Source organism: Leuciscus leuciscus (assembly GCF_965113295.1).
Source record: "Leuciscus leuciscus genome assembly, chromosome: 18".
Classification (NCBI taxonomy): Eukaryota; Metazoa; Chordata; class Actinopteri; order Cypriniformes; family Leuciscidae; genus Leuciscus; species Leuciscus leuciscus.
The window spans coordinates 31,223,791-31,241,247 of record NC_138742.1 but is presented as its reverse complement, the minus strand read 5'-3'; the positions used below and the strand labels follow the sequence as shown (position 1 = coordinate 31,241,247).

Genomic DNA, 17,457 nt, shown 5'->3' with positions numbered 1-17,457 from the left:
CAGTAGCCTACACCAGTTCAGTTTTAGTCTGGAGGTATACTTGCTGGTCTTTGCTTTTGGGGATTCCCTTTTGTTGAGCTTCAAAGGGGGTTTCCCTCGTTTGTTCTCGCTGGCCTCGTGCTTGGATAAATGTCTGTGGCGTTGATGTCGGATGGTTGAAAAGTCTTTGAAGTTGAAAGCGTGCGTTGCAGCCATGAATCGTGGACCGAAACTTTGCAGCAAAACTTAACTTAAAACCGAGACTTTCAATCGGAAAAGAAGAATAACACAAAAGAAAGAAAGAAAATGAGATACGGAAAGGAGCTAGATGACTGGAAATGAATCTAACCCATCTGATCTTAATTTGGGTTGATCTGCTCGTCTGTTAACGTTACATGATTACTATAACCATCGTCTGCCGTCTCCGTCTTTGTTCTGCACTTGTTGAGAGGTCTTCTGTATCAGAACATTTTTGAACGAACTCTGAGCGAGAGAGCGAACAGAGAATCCAAGATTTTAAACTCAAAGTTTGTCCCCCCTCCTGAAGAGAGCGGACCAATTAGACACTGGCTTTGTTTGCAAAGTCATAAATAATGTCTTCCCTGGGGGTTCTCTATTTAAAAACCAGATGCAACAGTTTAGGCATGATTTCGAATTATCAGAATATGAAACATTTTACACAGATTTAATTCCAGCCATCTTTTGAATCAAGAGCATAGGATCATACTGATTTGAAACACAACACACTTTCATTCAAACATCTAACAGTTATAACATTACATGAGTTATATGGTATCTAAGCATATTAAACAGACATATAAGTTGCAGACACAAAATAGAGTTATGTAGTTGCATGATGTTTGATTTTAAGTCCATTGAAAATTGTTCTTGAATGAGTTTTATGTATAGTTATTGGTAAGAATCAGTTCTCTGGTTTGAAGAGAAAATAACTCTGTTTGTTCGTTCAGAGATCTTAAGGGGGAAGGGGTCAGGAATGTTGTGGGGGAAAACAACATCTGCTGGTATCGATCTGTCTTGCAAACTATCGAAGTTGACCAATAAAAGTCGTTGGTCCGCAGACTTCCTGGAGACTGTGAATGATTCATGGCTCGGTTGGGTAATTTGAATCTGGAATGTGAAGATTCTTGTGTGATGCCTTGGTCTCTGTCTTTCTCTTAACCAATCAGTAATTTGGCAACAAAGCTAGCATTTGACCAGTTATGTGTTAGTGCTGGGGGCTCTTTTAAATAGCCAGACCGGTCGGCGCCTGGATCCTGTGACAAGATGGATGAGGATGGAGAAGTCCTGACCAAATCTTCCTCTTTGTTCGGCAGGAAGTGTAAAGTTTGAATTAATCTTCTGGAAGAAGATTAGTCTGCGTTTGGTTCATACCCATTGTCGCTACAAGGAACACATGAAGGATTTTCATGTCTGCCTGTGGAAGGTCTTCGAGGGTGTTTTGCATAGTACGTGGAGTGGCTGCTGGTTCACTGCATCTCATCATACACTATCTGCCTCAAGGATGAGGACAACACCAGCCCCACTCCGGACCCAGAGCACAGCGAGCCTTCAGCCATGCCCACTGCGGAGCATAAGCCAGAGCCCACTGCAGACTAAGAGCATAAGCCCGCCACAAAGATCGAGCAAGAGCAATTGCCAGAGGCCATGTTCGTCCCGGAGCCTGAATCGGTGTTTGAGCCGGCAACAGCGTCCGTTACGGAGGGCACGTTAGTTGAGTTCGTCAGCATGGATTGGAGCCCTGCCCACACTCCCATCGCTGAGGTGTGCAAAATGAGCTGGGCCCACAATGAATTAATATTAGATGAGCTGGTCCGCTGGTCCCATCAAGGCCCAAGTCATCTGTGTCTCTGCTGATTCAGCCCAGTCCCAAGGCGTCTTTGTTGTCATTGAAACAGACCAGCTCCAAGTCTCCAAACACCCTGCCTCCCCTCTCCCTCCTCCCATGCCAAAGCCATCCACTTCTTTGGCCTTGCCTCCGCTGTCTCCCTTCAGTCCCTCGGCTCCTCCAGTGGATCTGCCCTGCTGCACGGATCTGCCTTGGACTTCCCCATTGCCAGCTACGCCTTGGTCTGTGGATCCCTCAGCTCCACCTTAAGCCTCCAAGCCCCGGACTCCACCTCGGCCTTCCGTCCCGTCAACTTCACCTTGGCTCAACGTTCCCTCAGCTTCACCATGGTCTGTCATCCCTCAGGCTCTGCCAGGCTCCCTCGACCCTCCTGCTCCACCTTGGTCTGTTGTCGTTTTGGCTTCGCCTCAGATTTCCGAGTCTCCAGCTGCGCCTCGACCCTCCACCCTCCACCCTTCTGGCTTTACCAAGGCTCCTCCTTCCCCCGTTCCACCACTGTCCTCAGTTGCACCGAGTCCACACTGCTCTGCCAAGCCCATGTCTCCACCTCGGTCACATGCACCTTTGGCTCCACCGTGGCCCTCCAGGCCCTCACTGTCATTCTGGGTCTTCATCTCCTCGGCTCCACCTGGGTTTTCACTTTGCACGTGTCCATCTCAGACTGGTTCCATCTGGGCTCCTCTCTCCGTCAGTTCCACCACAGGCCTTCATCCTGGCTTGACTCGGGTTCATCCTCTGGCTCCTCCCACCATCATCTCTGCCTAGGGGTTCCCTTTGGTCAGCCCTTCCTCAGTCACATCTCTCTCTGCCTCCACATCCTCCTCTGGAACCCCTAGTGTATGCCTATCAAAGCAATGTCATTGCTATAGAAATCAGTGCAGATATTCTGAAAAACGAAAGAGCGTCACAGGACACACAAATCGCCTCTGAATAGTTGTGATACACAGTGTGGACATTAACAAATTTAGATCAGATTGCAATCTGATACACAAATACTGGATTTGGACTGACAATGTGAACATGGCCATAGTTGCACTTGATCTATACATGGTAACAGCTGGAGGAAAATTCATCTATACTCAAACTGCTTCCCAGTGGCCAGTAGCCTTGAAGAGTTTGTGGTTCTTTCTGATTCCGTCCACTTCTCTCCCTCACTTTTGCTTCCACTCTCTACAATAAAAAAATAAAAATAAAATAATAAATAAATAAATAAAAACATTTCCCAGTGAATTTAGTTGACATAAGGGAAATAAATGTATATTTTTTTATTAAACAATGTAAAAATAAAGTATTCCCTACTCTGTCAAAAAAAAAAAGAGAAGAAGATGTGAGTTCATTTGGAGTTTGGAGCCACAATTATTACAAACCAGCCTGAAAATAATCAAGTGCTGCCCAGAGGCTGATGGAAACTAAGCGATGGCTTAGATAATGGAAAGATACACTTTCCTTTTCTCAGCTACATCATCTCAGCTGTGTGGATGTTCTCTCCACTCACACACTCTTGACTTGACAGAAATGGCAAAGCCCACTGAAGCTGCATGGCACATTGTGATTCATTTAGAAATGAGTAAACACTGACCCACCAACTAGTCAACTGTGTGACTAGTCAAGTATTAAAAAATATTAGCCATGCAAGCCTCAGAGACACACAGAGAGAATGCGAATGAGAGGCATTAGACAGGTTCGCATGTGACAATCACAGACAGTCACACACAAAGAGCAGGATTAGTTACAAGAAGAGGAGGAGGAGAAGAGAGGAGAAAGGAAACAGAAAGAGGTGGGGGTGAGCTGAGGAGAGTGAGGGAGACAGTAAAAGGGAGAGACTGAATCTTTCATAGTATATCGCCACCGCTGTGATTTGTGTCTCTCAGTATGTTTCCCGCTGCTGCAGTGTAAGCGCTAGCTCCCGCATAATGACTTCTCTACCTCCTCCTGTCACCACATTCTCTCCTATTTTCCTTCCATTCAAAACAGAATTGTTCATTCAAGGCTGATGGCTCACAAGACTTCAGATTTCTCCATAAACTTGCATCGGACATAAGGACCGCCACTGAAGTCTCTCTGTAAGGTAGGAATAGCAGTTTACATTTTTATAACTGTTCCACGTGCTGAGGAACATCAGTCTGTTAATGTGGGTTTTTGTGTATTTTTGTTTTATGTGATATATAATTTATTTTAGTGTTTTTATTTTTTCAAAGAATGGTTGAATTATTATTAAAACATAAAGGAGTAAAGGGGGGGGGGGGGGGGTATTTTTTTTTATCCCATAAACCAGCACTAGTTTATTTGTGATATTTTAGTATATATTTTTGGAGAGCCCTGTTATCGTGGAATGTGTTTTGTGTTACTACATTTATTTAATATGTTAAGAAACAGATCAGCTGATTTATGTAACAAACAAGTGGCTGTGTCTCCCAACCCTGTTCCTGGAGGCACATCAACAGTTGGATAGTCTCCCTTATCTGACCCATCCATTTCAGGTCTTGGAGTCTCTACTAATGAGCAGATGAGTTGAATCAGGTGTGTTTGATTAGTAATAGTTTAAACAGGGTCGGGAAACCATGAGTTACACTGTGTGCTGTCACATGTTTTGATGGTCCACCCATTCTAGTGACGAGAGTATGTAAAGTCTGGCTATAAATACCCTCACGGGCCCCTTTACATGTCCTGTGTGCGCATGCTGTGCCTTTACATGGCTGCTACTGATAAATAGTGCATTTAGTGGCTTGGATGCGTTTGTGAAATAAAAAGTCAAGTTAAGGACTGCAACAAAATATTGAAACTAATCTGAAAGGGGACACATTCATAAAGACACAAGTAACCCTTTAACTCAGGCTCTCGGTCTCGGAAGACAGCACTGCTGTAATGCTTTCCGTCTTAATTGATCTCAGATTTATGTCATACACTTTATTAGATTTCGAGCTTGGCATTACCATCATAAACCATTACATGACAATATGTGGGTTCAAGGGGTTTGTCAAAGGGTTCAATATTTGTTACCATAATAAAAGGCAGTTTTAAATGGCTTATAACATTTAAATTGTTATTGAATTAGTTTAGCCATTTAGTGCAAAATATGATCTCGTTCTTTACCCCCTAAAATGTTGTTCCAAATTTGTTTGACGTCCTTCATGCAACACATAACAGCTGTAAACACTTTTACAGTGGCTAAATCAATCCATACAGCCCATGTCTTCTGAAGTCACACAAATAAAACGGCAGGCGCAAATCATAATTCATGCCCTTTGCCCTAGCTCTTAAATCTCATTCATGGTTGCATATATTTAAATATCCTGGTTTTCCTGTATTCAAATATCTAGTTTTGTGAGATTTGATATTTAAATATATACAACCATGAATTTGTAATGATTTGTAAGGAATAACCTTGCACAGAGCTATTGTACAAAAGCTGCACAATATAAATATTGTATATTTATTATCACTATTTGTTGTTGTTGTTGTTAAGTGATGCGCTTGAAAGCATGAATCACCTTCCACTCTCTTTGCTAAATAACAGTAGGAACAGTTTGGACATTTATTTATAGTTGCGTAAGGGCAGAAACTGATGTGAACTGGAGGGGAACTGCATGGGGAACGACTGGAACGAGGCAGACTCAAAAGTGCATTTCCTACGTGAGCGCCATGATAATAGTATGATGCATGTTCACTTTTTGAATGTTGTTGTTTATCCAGTCAGAGGAGAAAGGATTGATTTATGTTAAATTGCCGTGTTCAAAAGCCAGTTCTCTGTCTCCCTGCAGAGCTCTCTTCAAGCCATTACAGAAAGTCCTTGAATCATGTCAAACTTCACCTTATTGATTCCCTTTTGACTGTGTAGTGTGGCTATCCACAGGAAGACTGTCATCATTTTGTTTTCTTCCTGTGCATCTATATTTACTTTTAGATTATAGCCAAATCATTAGTGGTGTTGGTTATACTGGTTTCTTTGTTACTGTGTAATTACACAAATAAGTACTGAGCAAACGATAATGATAACGGCACAGAGAAACGAAATAATTGACATTTTTTAAATGAACTATAAAAACATTAACACCAACCAGAATCAATTCTGCTTTAAAGAGCTCCAGCATTGAAAGTGACAGACGGCAAACTTGCAGCGCGATTGAACGATTTTGTCTGCTGGTGTGGGCGCTAATGCAGTTATCATTATGGATCTCTTTATAGTTATCGTTCTTGGTGTGAATGGGCTTTAATATTAATGAGCATGTACTTACTCTAGGATTAGGGTTTGGTTTCAGGTTAGTTGTGTTTGTGCATAATAATTACTGTGGGAAGTACATTTAACATGTGTAACAAGGGCACTGTAAAATAATGTGTTACCAGTGTGTTAGCATCACAACTGTTATTGCAATTTGTACAATCCTATAACCAACACTGTTTGTGTTACAAATACATCAAATCACGTGGTTTGTCGAGGAGAGGTGTTCTTTAATTTTTCCAAATAAGCATATTTACAATTTTCATCTGGTGCATGATAATAAAACAAAAACAAAAACAAAAAAGGTAACACTTTATTTTGATAGTCCGTTTGTTGAGACTTTACTAGTTATTAGTAGCCATTCAGTAGCTTGTCAACAGTGCATCAGTTGACATTCAACAACACTGTTTCAACTGACAAGTAACATACGTTCAACTGACTGCCTATAGACTATAAGGTACAATTCAAGTGTTAATCTACAGATTTTACGAAAAAGTGCCTGTTGACTGTCAATGTTATTTTGCAACAGGTTATTAACCAATTGTCGACTAACTTTCAATTGTCAACTAACTTTCTGTAGATTGAGTACCAACAACTCAAGATCAATCTGTCAGTTAAAAGTCAACAGTCATGTCAGCATATGAAGTATATGATACTGTATATCCTACTCAAGGGGTCTCATATGCATCAAATTAATAATTATTTTAGCTGATTTAAAAATGTTTTAAAAATGTTTTAACCATTTGTAGATAATCTGTTGATAGTCAACTAAAGATTACATGTAGTTGCTTATATGTTGCTTGTCAACAAAGAAATTGTTTATGATCAGTAGACTATTACTAGACATTATACACTAAGTGTTAGTAGATATCTTTTAGGACTATCTAATTAAAGTGAAAGACAGTTGATATCAGTAGAAAGTCTATAACCTATCAACAGATTGCATACTTAACCTGACTGAAGTAGAACAAACACTATGGCCAGCACATCAGAGAAAAAAAAAAAATCACTTTTATTAAATAAAAAAAATATATATACATATAATACAACCCATTATTTACTAGGATATCACGATCACATCTGAACCATCTGATTATGAGAAAAAAAATGTATATTGAGCATTCCAAATGAGAAAACTCTCAATAGTCTACATCATTTCAAATGCCCGAGGCCAAGATCAAAAGTAATAAACAACAAAATAACAATAATTGTTAATTAATACATTTAGCCTTTCATGACAGTAAGTTTTACAGAAAATCGCATTTATTAAATGCAGTTTAACGTTATAACAGTTATTCATTTAAGAAATAATCTCTGTTCCTGCTGCAAACTCGCTTCAGAGGATTAACAGACATGACTATAGTTTAAACCCTTAACAATACCTTCTTTAATCGTTTAACCATTTTGTAACATTTAGTTTATTTAACGTTACGGTGAGACACAAAAGGCGTTTTCTCCTATAGAACCATAATACACCAAAACAAAATACATCATTTGTATTAGCTAACGTAACGTTAGATGTAATCCAAATCTTTATAATCCATACGCAAGCAAGAAACAGATCCAAATTCAGCCCTACTATGGGGCGCCGTTTGTAAAGTGTCTCATGCTGAAAATAACAGCAACATTTTGTCACATTTAGCTTCAAACAATGTTTAAAAAACTGGTATGAATTTTTGACGGTCACTTTTTACCACATTTACAGCAATATTTGTCAACTTAGAGATATTTTAAATAGTTAAATCTAAATATTAAATGTTACACCTAAATGTTAAATGTTAAATCTAAATGCTAAATCTAAATCTAAATGTTAAATCTAAATCTAAATGTTAAATCTAAATATTAAATCTAAATCTAAATGTTAAATCTACATGTTAAATCTAAATCTAAATGTTAAATCTAAATCTAAATGTTGAATCTAAATGTTTCGGGTGAAACTAAATATTTAACTAATATGCAAATTCAAAATGCCATTAACCGGAAGTGCCAAAATAAAAGCTTGAGTGTGTGTTTATAGCATGGTTTATAGTGTCAAATAACGAATAAAAACCATCTCATAATAATAACGATAATATAACGATAATAACTACCTAAAATAATAAACACGTTTGGAGAAACTGTAGAGTTTCGTGATGAGAGTGATGACATGACATTCAGTCAAAGTGATGCTATTAATAAAACTGGCATTTCCCTACACATCTCTGTCCATAAAGTGTTTTATTCTTTTTATATTCTGTATAAAATGAGTAATTTATATTTAGGTTTGGGAGTAGGGTTAAGGGAACGTACATTTATCTATAAAACAGTATAAGGGAAATGATAAAGATATCTTTATGATTCGTAAACGTTTTGTAGCTGTGAATTCGTAATAATTCTACGTTGCAGACATGTCAGCATCTATCCAAACTTACAAAAAAAGTATGTTTTCAATCTGTTGATAGGTTATAGACTTTCTACTGATATAAACTGTTTTTCACTTTAATTAGATAGTCCTAAAATATATCTACTAACACTTAGTGGATAATGTCTATTAATAGTCTACTGATCATAAACAATTTCTTTGTTGACAAGCAACAGATCTAATTTTTAGTTGACTATCAACAGATTATCTACAAATGGTTAAAAAACATTTAAAAACAGTTTTAAATCAGCTAAAATAATTATTAATTTGATGCACATGAGACCCCTTGAGCATATACAGTATCATATACTTCATATGCTGACATGACTGTTGACTTTTAACTGACAGATTGATCTTGAGTTGTTGGTACTCAATCTACAGAAAGTTAGTTGACAATTGAAAGTTTGTCGACAATTGGTTAATAACCTGTTGCAAAATAATATTGACAGTCAACAGGCACTTTTTCGTAAAATCTAGATTAACACTTGAATTGTACCTTATAGTCTATAGGCAGTCAGTTGAACGTATGTTACTTGTCAGTTGAAACAGTGTTGTTGAATGTCAACTGCACTGTTGACAAGCTACTGAATGGCTACTAATAACTAGTAAAGTCTCAACAAACGGACTATCAAAATAAAGTGTTACCACAAAAAAACATAGACTTGCATTTAAAGTTTATACTTGAGCTAAGGACCAGAATACTACTATTGCTCATTTTGCAGCATATATTATTTCTATTGTGCACTAATAAATGCAAAGTATACAGCCAGATAACCTATCCAGTCCATTTTCTGTGTGACAAACAAACTGTTTATTTATTATGTATTGTTATTTTTAACAGTCAAATTTCCAATAGAAAGTAATCATAATCTTGTGTATTTACATTTATGCATTTGGCAGACCCTTTTATCCACAGCGACTTGCATTGAATTTCAAGGTTCACACATTGACATTCTTAACAATTCTTGCTTTCCCTGAATCAAACCCACCTTGGCGTTGCAAGCACCAACACTCTACCTTATACAGGGAAGCAGTTTGAGCTATTTCCAAGATAATTACTGGACGCAACTGCCAATGAAATGTAATGAGGTCGTCTGTCACAACAAATGTAGTACATCAAATTGTATTGACATTGATTGCTGAATAAATGACTCACTTACATTACTGCACTACTAAAACTTATGCCAACAAAACAATTTGTACTGTTTACGTCCAGTAGAAGTAGCTCTTTATTGTATAAATTGCAGGTTACCACTTTGTACAATAAAAAAATAAAAAAAAGCACTTTGTACCACAGTGTAGTAAGCCAGTATTCTGAACACAGACCTCATCACTCATCATGTGTGAGCCCTGATCAATCAAAGATAAAGTTGCATAAGTAATGACCGCTGGAGATGCTGAATGGCTGATGGTTTGGGGTTTGCATTAACAAGGAAAGGGAATGTAATATTCAGCATGTTCTGAATGTGTGCCTCTTGCTGACGTACGGATGAATCTGAGAGAGATGGACAGAGCAGGGCGCGAAATGAGATTTGTGTGTCAGATTTTACCCTGGGCGTTCGCTGCTTTTCGCAACCGTACCTGTCACTTTGCTTTGATGTCAGTTTTATACAGCAAGAACAAGTCATTTCCAAACTCTCTTTTTCATGCCAACTAGATCCGCTTCTCTGCTTCTCTGGTTCTCTTCTCCCTCTGTTTTTCTGTCTAGGCTACAGTAAGTCTGAGATACTGAGAAAGGATCAACTGTGGCACAATATGCCCACTATCATCAACACTGTGGCCCCTAAACCATTTCGTTCAAGCCACACACACACTTATCCACATACACAAACATGTGAGCTCTGAGGTATTTATACAGTATATATGGATATAGACAGTGATAAATTCCAGACAGCTCAGAATTTTAGGGCTATTTGTGTGCACAGGAATTTAAATAAGCACATGGATGCATATAGATGAAAATATGTTGCTTAGATCATCTGTAATCCACAAGTTGTGTGTGTGGTTGACTGATGACACACAAACACACATGTGTGTCTCTCCCAGCTGTCAGCTAATGTCTTTGCCACTTTGGTATTTTGTCAGTACATGTGGACTGGTGTGTATGACAAAGTCCATGTGACATGCAAAACAGCATGACAACAGTGTTTAAATGAGCAGACGTGCTTGATGAATGATTATGTCAGATGGTCCCTTTTGAACATTCGGTTGACTACGTATAACTATAGAAACCCCTCAGTCCCTCATCTAGAGAGAACCGAGGTTACGTTAGTAACCGAGAGCGTTCTCTTACGAGAGTACTCTCGTGTTGCGTAAGCTAGCTTACGCTACGGGAACCCAATGTAAAACGCCGTGCGTGCTAGAGAAGGTCCACATGCACGTTCCCAAGGGCATGTGCCCGGGGACAAACGTAAGTGGTAATGTCTGGGCCGATGAGGGTTGGGCCCAGGGAGAGATAACCATTCCAGGGTGTGGGAATGGGTGCTTAATACAATAGAACAGCCAGGTACATCCGTGGGCTGAACTAAGAAAGATAACACTGCCTGTCAGCCACCTGAACCCGAAGGACAGGTGAAAAACGATCACAGACAGGAAGACCTGGTCTGTCGATCTGGAGCCTGTGTATAACACAAACCACACACAGTCTGTGTCGATCTGCAGCGAGAGCGAACAGAGCTAGTATGTTAGACTGACAACAGTTTAGCCTGTAGGGCAGGCACCTCCAGGTTATAAAACCTGACAAATGTAGACGGAGAGGCCCAGCCCGCCGACATACAAATATCATGAAGCGAGACTCCGCGAGACCACGCCCACGACGAGGCGATGCCTCTGGTGGAGTGCGCTCTGACGCCCAGAGGGCAATGAAGGTTCTTAGACCTATAAGCCATAGCGATAGCGTCAATATCCATCTGGACAGGCTCTGTTTCGATGTGGCTAAGCCCTTAGTGCGGCCACCGAACGAAACGAAGAGCTGCTCTGACTGCCTGAAAGCATCAGACCGTTCGACATATATTCTCAGCGCCCTGACGGGGCAGAGAAAATTCACATCGTCCTCACCCTCAGATCTCGGAAGAGCTGACAGTGAAATTTACATTTAGTCATTTAGCAGACGCCTTTATCCAAAGCGACTTACAAATTAGGACTAATTTCAGCGAGTCATCATAAAGAGGCAAAAGCAACAACAACGCAGGAAGTGCTCAAAATACGAAGTTCAGGTATTATTCAGAGTAGCATAAGCCTGATAAGTGATGTTTCAAATGGAAAGGATTTTTTTTTTCTTTTTTTTTTTTTCTATAAGGTTAAGTGCTCACGGAAGAGATTGGTTTTCAGCTGTTTTTTGAATGTTGTCAGGGATTCTGCATTCCGGATGAGGGTGGGGAGAGCGTTCCACCAGCATGGAAATGATCTGTGATCTGAACGGAGTGGAAAGCACTTTGGGGACATAACCGTGCCTCGGTTTAAGGATGACTTTAGAGTCATTAGGCCCAAACTCCAAGCACGAAGCGCTCACAGAGAGCGCGTGAAGGTCACCCACTCGCTTAACTGAAGCGAGAGCCATGAGAAAAGCGGTCTTCAGTGAAAGATACCGCAAATCCACGGACTGAAGGGGTTCAAAGGGTTCACCCTTCATGGCTTCCAGGACCAAGGAGAGGTCCCAGGCTGGAACCAGAGGGGGCTGAGGAGGATTTAACCTCCTAGCTCCTCTTAGGAACCTAACAATGAGGTCGTCTCTACCCAGTGACCGGCCATGCAAAGGTTTTGTAAACGCCGCAATGGCCGCCACATACACTTTGAGCGTGGAGGGGGACCTGCCCTCGTCCAAAAGCTCTTGCAGAAAGGAGAGAACCTCTGCAACGCTACAACGCTGTGGGTCTAAGTTTCGGGCCGAGCACCAGCCGGAAAAAACGTACCATTTAGAGGCGTAGAGCCTTCTCGTAGAGGGTGCTCTAGCCTGGGTAATTGTGTTCAACACTGCCGCTGGGAGGTCAGCGGGTACCCGTTGATGGCCCATGCATGCAGGGCCCATAAGTCGGGGCGCGGGTGCCAGATCGCGCCCCTGGCCTGGGAGAGGAGATCTTTCCTCACCGGAATCGGCCATGGGGTCGTGCTCGTCAGTTGCATCAGCTCTGAGAACCACACTTGATTCCTCCAGAGCGGCGCCACGAGGAGCACAGAGCATTTGCTCTCCCTGATGCGCTTGATTACCTGTGGTAACATCGCGATCGGGGGAAACGCATAGAGCGGACGGCTGGGCCAGTCGTGGGCCAGCGCATCTCTCTGTTTCGTGAAGAATACTGGGCAGTGCGCGTTCTCCGTCGACGCAAAGAGGTCGACATCCGCTCTGCCGAAGATGTCCCATAGTAACTGGGCTATCTGAGGGTGCAGGGACCATTCCCCGGGGGGAACGTTGTCCCTGGACAGCATGTCTGGGCCCACATTTTGGGAGCCCGGGACATGTGACGCTCTCAGTGAGCGCAGGTTGTGGTGGGCCCACAAGAGGAGGCGTTCCGCCAGCTTGTGAAGGCTCCGTGACCTGAGACCGCTCTGGCGGTTGATGTATGACACTACTGACATGTTGTCCGTGCCGACCAAAACGTTGTGGCCTTTGAGGAGGGGGAGAAAGTATCTCAAGGCATTTTCGACCGCTTTCATCTCCAGACAGTTTATGTGTAGGCGCCTTTCTGAGGCTGCCCACAGACCAAACACTGGTCTGCCCTCGTAGAGGGCGCCCCAACCTGAGTTGGATGCGTCTGTCGAGATTACTTTTCGTCTCGAAGCCATGCCCAGATCCACTCCTGACTGATACCAGTCTGCCGCCTTCCAGGGATTCAGTGCTGTGACACAGTTCTGAGTTACCCTGAGGCGAACGCGGCCAGCGGACCATGCTCGCAGCGGGACCCGCGTCTTCAGCCAGTGCTGCAGCGGGCGCATGAAAAGCAAGCCCAGCTGAAGCACTGCCGAGGCCGAAGCCATAAGACCCAGCATCCTCTGAAAACGTTTGAGAGGAAAAATGCTGCCGGTCCTGAAAGCTGCAGCTGAGCGCTGAATCTGCAGCGCGCGCTTGACGTCAGCCGCGCTGTCATTGACACAGAGTCTAAGTCTGTTCCCAGAAAAGAGATTCTCTGGCTGGGAGACAGTAAACTCTTGGTCCAGTTGATTTGGAGACCCAAATCCCGTAAATGGTCGAGTAATAGAGCCCTGTGCGCTATTAACTCCGACTCTGACTGGGCTAGAATAAGCCAGTCGTCCACATATTTCAGTATTCGCATCCCCCGTTGTCTCAGGGGAGCGAGCGCTGCATCCATGCACTTCGTGAATGTACGGGGTGCTAAGGACAGACCGAACGGCAGGACGGTGTACTGATAGCTCAGCCCCTCGAAGGCGAATCGCAAGAAAGGCCTGTGATGGGGCGCTATTTGAATCTGAAAATATGCGTCTTTCAGATCCACAGAGATAAACCAGTCCCTCGGGCGAATTTGCGCGAGAATCTGACTGGTCGTGAGCATTTTGAACGATCTCTGCATAAGGGCTCTGTTCAGCCGTCTGAGATCTAGGATGGGTCTGAGACCGCCATCCTTCTTTGGAACGAGGAAATATCTGCTGTAAAAACCTGCCTCGCTCAGTGTGTGAGGGACGGCTTCTACGGCTCGTTTCTCTAACAGTTTCGCAATCTCGGCGCGAAGTAGGTGTGCTACTTCGCTGTTCACCGTGGTTTCGACCCTGGCTCAAAAGCGAGGGGGTCTGCGAGCGAACTGTAGTGAATAGCCTCGTTCTACTGTGTTCAGTACCCATTCTGACACGCCCGGCAGCTCCCTCCATGCCTTTATGTGAAAAGCTAGAGGGCGAATAACGCGCGGGCTGTTGTCGCTGTGTGTGTGTGGCACATATCTCACAGCGCCTGAGAGAGAGCGCGCGCTCATGGAGGCGCGCGCGCTTCGCACACACATAACACAGCTCGTGTCTGGTAGAGGGTGATTTACACACGGGACACGTTTGGTGTGCTTATCACAGAGCAGCCCGTGTTTGTGTGTAGGGATGAGCGCTGTACAGCGGGCACCTTTCCCACATTAAAAACACACACGGCGCGAGCCGGGTTTATGGATATGGGCCGTGAATGAGTGTGAGTCACTGAGTCGGCCGTGTTTGTATGTAGGCGCGAACACTGTGGAGTGGGCACATGACCTACATTTATAACACCATCGGCGTGAGCCGGATAAACAGACAGAATGCTCTTTCTGTGATTTATTTGGGCGGCCGTAAAAAACGGCCTTTGGGTACAGGCGAGCGTGTTGTGTAACGGGCTCGTTGGCTGTGAAATACACATCTCCAGTCACCTCTGCTGAGGGAACTGTGAGAGCGAGGCGCGCTGATTTTGATGGCGGTCCGGCCGCAGCGGGACTCGACCATCTTCGTCTTCCTAACGCGGTCAGGAAGACTTTGAGGGCTCTGCCTTCAGCACAATCTTGGACCGGGGTCCCCGAGGGGGAGGCGGTCTGTGGCGGCTGGAAGAGCGTGAGCGCTGGGAATCCCTTGGCTGACGGCGTTGTGAGGCTGACGGCGGGGGAGGCTGTGGCGCTGATTTCCGGTTGGGCGGCTGTTTAGAGCGACCCGTAGCGGAACTGGAGCGCTTCGGCAAGAAATGCCGCATAGCCTGGGAGGTTTTCTGAACCTCGGAGTACCGTTCCGAAAACCCCTTGACAGCCGGGCCGAAGAGACCGGATGGCGCCACGGGCGCGTCGAGGAAAGTGGCTCTGTCGGACTCCTTCATGTCGGACAGCGTTAACCACAAGTGTCTCTCGGTGACAGTGAGAGACGCCATATTCCTCCCGATGGCCTGAGCAGCGGACTTAGTGGCTCGTAGCGCTAAGTCGGTCGCGCTCCTGAGGTCATTAAAATTCTCAGGGTTCGGGCCCGCCTCGTCCATTTTACGGAGAAGGTCGGCCTGATAGACCTGAAGCACGGCCATCGTGTGAAGTGCGGACGCGGCTTGACCGGCGGCGGTGTAGGCGCGACCGATCAAAGCCGAAGTAGTCCTGCAGGCTTTGGAAGGCAGTGAGGGATGAGACTGCCATCCGGCGGAAGGCGGGCAGAGGTGCGTGGCTACCGGTTCCTCGACCGGAGGAATGCAGAGGTAGCCCTTGTCTTTCGCGCCGTCTACTAGAGAGAGCGTCGAAGAGACAGTAGAACGCAGCCTGGCAGAAAACGCCTTCCAGCTCTTAGTGAGCTCCTCGTGGAGCTCCGGAAGAAAGGGGGCAGGCCTCGTGTGAGGCGTCGAGCGGCGGCCTGGCAGAAAGCAACCGTCCAGCCTGCTGGGTGCAGGCTCGTCAGGAAGCGACCAATCGAGGCCGAGGTCCTCCACGGCCTTGGTAAGCAGGCGAAGAAGCTCAGCGTCGAATGTAGACCGCACACCGCTCGATTCCTGAAGAGAAGGGGCGGGGTCCGGAATGGAGCCCGACCAGCCTTCGCAGTCAGAAGCCAGGATAGAGCAGCTGTCCCCTTCTGCGTCATCTCCCCCCGACTCGATATCCACAGCGGGCGGCTGGCCGGCCGTGATAGAGGTGGGGGATGCAGAGAGCGATGCACACGGGGAGAGATCCGGCATGCAAGCGCTCGCGGCAGATGCCTCCGGTGTTCTCTGTGAACGGCGCTTTTTACGGCGCGGCCCAGAAGAGAGAAGCGGAGGGGCGGGATCCACGCTGAAAGATGCTAGGCGAGCCCGCAGGGTCGCCATAGACATCACTTCACATTCCGGGCAGCCGCCCAGGGAAAGCGCGTGGTCCGCGTGTGTCTGTCCCAGGCAGGAAACGCACAGGATGTGGCGGTCCCCGTCGCTGAGATCGGCTCGGCAGGAGCCGCATTTTTTGAAAAGAGGCATTTGCAACAACGCCTCGCTCTTTTAGTGCAAGCGTGTGTAACGTAACACGCGGTAATGAAAAGGATATTCGGCGCCGGATAGCGCAGCAGGAACGGCAGAGGAAGCGGCGAGATGGCCGGCTTGAAGCTCGTCCCGCTGAAGGCTCTTCGACGGCGCAGCTTCTCCGGAGAACAGCGAGGTGAGAGTCCACTTCGCTGAAGAGTTGAAAAATCAGAGAACAACCTCACGGGCCTGCTTTTATAGCCTGTAGCCACGCCCATTCTGGCGGGACGTGACGCGCACGGGCGCCCGCGCCCTCATTGGTGCTTCGTCACGAGCAGGTCCTGGATAGGTTGCAGCAGTTGCTGCTGAGCAACCAATAGGCGCGCGAGCCGCTCTGCCTAGGTCTGCTTATGCAGCAATGCGTTTTAAACTTATGCAAAAATTAAGGATAATTTTTTGGCTTCAGTATTCTCGAGAAAAGGGTTTTTCCCGTAGCGTAAGCTAGCTTACGCAACACGAGAGTACTCTCGTAAGAGAACTACATATCAACTAACTCTCATTAGAGTATTAGTAGACTGTCTGCTTAATATCTGCTAACTCTTTATTGTGATGGTCCTCAACAGACATTCTACTGACTATAAGTAACTTTACAACTACATGTCAACTTATTCTAACCCTAACCCTACCAGTCTACTAATACTCTAACACTAATGAGAGTTAGTAGACATGTAGTTGCAAATGATACATATAAGTCAACAGAATATGTTAAAGGGACCATCAAAATAAAGTGAAACCGATAAAATTTGCAATATGTAAGTCCTGAAAATCATAGATTTTGATGTGTCTATCTTGATGTGTCTATCACACTTTTATTGCTTCCAATTACCTTCAATTATCCAAACCCCCCTTGGCTTCCGCCAAATACAGGACAAAACTATCAGCTAAGTCCCTAGCCGATAAAAGGTTGTTTTTTTTTTTGTTTTTTTTGTACAAAGATTGTGGAGCACCTGTCACTCAGCTTTTTTGAATTAGTGAGAGATGTTTAGTATGCTTTGCACATTGTTGTCCATTTATCAGTTTTAGCAGAAGCTGTAACATCCACCTCGGTTTCACTTTGTGCTAAGTTTCTTTTG

General features: G+C 44.4%; 1 protein-coding gene across 1 annotated transcript in view; it reads left to right on the top strand.

The window, feature by feature from the left end:
* The first annotated feature begins 3,824 nt into the window (after positions 1-3,824).
* opn7b (opsin 7, group member b) overlaps positions 3,825-17,457 on the top strand; it is a 130,909-nt gene continuing 117,276 nt past the window's right edge. Inside the window, exon 1 of the mRNA XM_082145207.1 lies at positions 3,825-3,914. The gene's annotated coding sequence lies outside the window, so the exon portion shown is untranslated. The remainder of the gene's footprint in view (positions 3,915-17,457) is intronic.